This window comes from Arachis duranensis, chromosome 6, assembly GCF_000817695.3.
Source record: "Arachis duranensis cultivar V14167 chromosome 6, aradu.V14167.gnm2.J7QH, whole genome shotgun sequence".
Classification (NCBI taxonomy): Eukaryota; Viridiplantae; Streptophyta; class Magnoliopsida; order Fabales; family Fabaceae; genus Arachis; species Arachis duranensis.
In genome coordinates, this window is record NC_029777.3 from 71728149 (window position 1) to 71733105 (window position 4957).

The window sequence follows — 4957 nt, forward strand, 5'->3', positions numbered from 1 at the left end:
AGGATGCGCACACTGAGGGACTGTCCAGGTTTGGCTACCGTACATGTCAGGTTTTGGCTTATAACTGCAGATATGCATCATTTGCATCATTTGCATTTGTGTGTATTGATTGGGTGTGCATATTGTATTTTGCATTTGTGTGTATTGATTGGGTGTGTATATTGTATTTTGGCTTGCCTTGTTGAATAATTGTATCTATATGCTAATTGAGCTAATTGCCTTATCTGTTCTCTTTATTTGTGTAGTCTTTATATTATTTTGTCTGTGTTTGAATAACTGAGAGATCCCTTATGCTGGTGATGGTGACGCTGAGGGTTATTCTTGATGTGTTATGGTGATTGGAAGTTTGTGAAAAACTAAGAATAAATAGATAGATTAGAATTCTTAGGTAAGTTACATTTTCTGGTTTAGTGAGAACCCTAGGCTTGGACTAATGAAACTTTGAAGATTAAGATTGCTTAGAGAATTCATGTTACCTTATATTGTATTGATTCGACACTTTTACCCTACTGGGAACCGGTGATTTGGGTTCTCACCCATATATTATTTCTATTTTTCAGATGCAGGTCCCAACACTCCTCAGTGAGCAGAAATTTTATCTGGAAGATAGAGAAGAAGACTTTTTGTTTTTGTTTTAGTTCTAGATTCTTTCCTTCTTTTGGAAAAAATCATATGATGTATTCATTTTGAAAACTTGCCTTACAGGCTTTTGATGTATATGTGGAGAGATAGGTTATGTATATCAAACTGTTTTACTATTATAACTCTAGTTGGCCTAATCTTCGCGGACGGAGACTAGTAGATATTTATATATACTTATATATGTCTCTTTACCCTTATTCTTTCTTCAAGATTTTAATTATCTACTTTTCCAACATGCTTATGTATGTTATCAATTGTGAACGATTGGCAAATTTTCTTTTATCCGGGGTTTAAATCCCTTTACAGGCTTCTAGTTTAATATCTCCTTCACAGCCTTGTGTTATAGCACCAAACCCTCATTGAATTATGACTTAAGCATAAGGCTTTGAAGGGTAGGGTGTTACAGTGGAAGAAGTTCATCTAAGACATGTTTATACTGGCATAAGGCAGGACACCTTGTGGATACTTGTTACCATAAACATGGGTTCTCACCCCACCTCCAAAGGAAAAAATTGTCTCGAAAAGTGAACAATGTAGCTGTGACAAATCACATAGCCACTGATATTGAAGGAAATAGTGGTTGGACTGAGAAACAAGAGAAGGAGAATGATGTTTAGTCTTGGTTTAATCAGAGTTTGAGGGGCGCACTGCTTACCATTCCTCAACAGAAGTGTACACAGACTTGTCAAGGAGAAAATATAAGAAAAACCTACCACACCAATGCAGGTAAGAGAGGTATAATCCTAGAGACTTATACATTTTGCACGAGCTCCCATATTGTACATTTATTGTTGGTAAAAACTTTGTTTCAAATTCTTAGGTGCTAGACATAGGTACCATAGATCACGTGTCACACTCAATGCATTTTTTTACCACTTATGGGCATATTATGCCGATTCTAGTCAAGTTACCAGATGGGACAAAAACAACAGCACAAATAAGTGGAGTTGGAACTGTGGTATTTTTAGACACACTTTATCTAAATAATGTGCTGTATATACCAAGCTCCAACTTTAATTTACTTTTTATATCTAAAATTACAAAAAACTTGTATTGTCAATTTGTTTTTATTGAATAATATTGTGAGATATAAAGCCAAAATTTTTTGAAGATGATTGACACAACTAGAACAAGAAAAGGGTTGTACATAATACATACACCATCTCAGTTAGGCATTCTAACATTAGAGACAGCAGATACAAAGCAATTAGGACATCTATTGCATGAAGCAAATTAAAAAAATTGTAGCAAAAAGATACCACTTAGCTTGAATACTAGGATAATATATATAGCTACACAAAATCAATGTTTTTCAAAATTTTCAAATACCGATTTGTAGCATTATAGGATAGGCCATTTACAACAAAGCAAACTAGAGATAATCAAACAAATTTACCCTTATATACGGTTTAGTAAAGTTGAATATGATACACCTTGTGACCCTTGTCACATGGCAAGGCAAAAACATTTCTCATTTCCTCTTAGTGAATCAAAAAGTCAGAATAGTTTTAATCTTTTGTATATGGAAATTTAGGGTCTTATAGCATCAGTTTCTTTACAAGGTTTTAAATATTTTTTAATAGTTATGGATGATAAAACAAGATTTGTTTGGATTTATTTCATGAAGTTGAAGTCAGAGGCAAGCAATTTGATACAAAATTTTATAGCCTATGTTAAAACTCAATTTCAAACCCAAGTCAACACCATTCGCTCGGACAATGGTCCTGAGTTTAAAATACATCCTTTTACGTTTCACATGGCATCATCCACCAAATCTCTTGTGTTTAAACACCCCATCAAAATGATCTTATTGAGAGAAAACATTAACACATACTAAATATTGCAAGGGCATTGCTTTTTCAATCTAGTTTTTCTAGTGTTTTTGGAATTATGACGTTGGTCTAGTTGTACATTTAATAAATAGATTACCAAGTTCGATTTTGAAAATCAAACTCCTTTTGTAATTTTATTATTAAAACATGTCGACATAATCATGTTAAAACTTTTGGTTGTCTAGCTTATGCATCCACTACTCCACAAGGAAGAAAAACAATTTGAGTTAAGGGCACGAAAAGTGTATTTCTTGGTTATCAAACCAACACTAAAGGGTGTGTTCTATTTGATCTTCACACTAGAGAAACATATTTGTCTAGAAATGTAGAATTTTATGACAATTGTTTTCCATATAAATCCATTCATACATTTTCTAAAGAAAGTCAATTTGAACTTGCTCCCATGCATAATGCTACTTATCATTTTGATGACCTTGATCCCTTTGTTGATAATTCATTGTATTTATATTATCATTCATCCCCATTACATTCTTATCCATCTCATCAGCCATAATTGCATGACTTAAGGTCTCAACGTATACCTCATGAACCCACAAATGCATCTCATATTACACTAGCTTCACATACACAAACTTCTCATCCTCATGAATCTCTACCTAGTTCATCGCATTATATTCAGGGTCCTAGAAAATTAACTCGCATTAGAAGGCCACCTAGTTAAGGTTGTACATGGTTATGGTTAATCCAAAAATCAAACCTATTTTTAGTTAACCAAAGATTTAGTTTAGGTTAATTAACCAAATTAGTTTTACATAACAAAATTGGTTATTAACCTGTTAAGAAGTTTAAAAATTGGTTTTTAATCAATTATTAAAATAAAAAATAGTTTTAAAATTAAAAAACCGACTTTATACTGAAATACCAATTTTTACACTAAAGACCTTTTTTATACTAAAAAACTAGTTTTTACTCCGGTGGCAAGAATCGGAGGTCAAGGCACAGAGACAAACAAAGAGGCGTAAATCAGAGTGAAGACTCGAAGAGGCTGAGGTCTGACGAGCTACCGATGAGCTTTGGCAAGAGGCAGAGGAGAAGAGCTGTTGACGGCGGCGTACAGAGAGATGGAAGAGGCGTATTGAAATGTGGCTTTTGAAATTTGTTTCTTCTAAATTTGGTTTTGGTTTTGGTATACCGGTTAAAAACCGATTTTTTAAATTTGGTTTTAGTTAACCAATTTTAAATAATATGGATATGATTTTTAAATTTATTTTATTAAATTGGTTAACCAAAATATCGTTATGGTTTTTTAACTGGTTAATTATATTCTAGTTTTTTAATGTACACCCCAACACCTAGTTAGCTGTAAGACTGTCACTACATGTTGGTTAACACAAGTTATTCTATTGTTCAATCATGATCAAGAAAATATGGACTACCTCAAATGGTGGATGATGAGCAACCGTTCCATACCGATAGAGCTTTTTCCCTTGCTATAACTGTTATAGTTGAGCTGAAGACTTATGAACAATATGTTGTGCATGAGTGTTAGAGAAATGTAATTAGTGCAGAGTTACTCACTCTTGAGAAGAAAAAAACTTGGATAATTACTTTGTCTCCAGGAAAGCATGCCATTGGTTTCAAGTGGGTCTTCAAGGTTAAATTCAATTTAGATGGGAGTGTTGAAAGGAATAAAGATCAACTTGTAGCTCGAGGTTTTAGTCAGCATACTGGCTATGATTACTTTGATATATTTAGTCTGATTGTAAAACTCACTACGTTGAAACTTTTGCTCACTTTTACAACAGTAAAAGACTGAAAATTATACTAGATGAATGTGAACACCACTTTCTTGTATGGTTAGTTGCAAGAAGTCTACATATTTTTTGTACAAGGCCTTGTTGTCCCCAATAGCATACTTTGTCGGCTTGATAAGTCTTTGTATGGTCTCAAATAGGCGAGTCATCAATAATAGAATTTAAATCTGAGTGATTTTCTATAGCAGCATGGCTTCATCAAATCAAGCCATGATCATTTTTTCTTCACCAAACACACTAATAATGGTCTAGCTGTTATTCTTATATATATGGATGATTTTAATTTTTTTTTTGGGATAATTTTGTCAAAATTGAGGCTATCAAAAGAGCATTGGATGCTGAGTTAGCATCAAAGATTTAGGAAAGTTAAAATTTTATCTTGGTATGGAAGTGGCATATAGTTTTCAAGGCATTGTCTTATATTAACTTAAGTACATACTTGACTTACTTGAAATGGGATATTAGAGACAAAGTCAGCCACCATTTCTATACTTTATAATGGTAAAATTTTAAAAGAGAATGGCACAAAACATGAGGATCTAACATGTTTTCAGAGGTTACTTAAAATGGTACTATATTTAACTAATACAAGATCAGATATTGTAAAAATAACTTTTTTGGGTTAATGAAATTAATGCCTCACCCAATGATACATCCGACAGTAATTTATGATAAAAAAATCCAACCATTTTCGGCGTTTGTCTTATT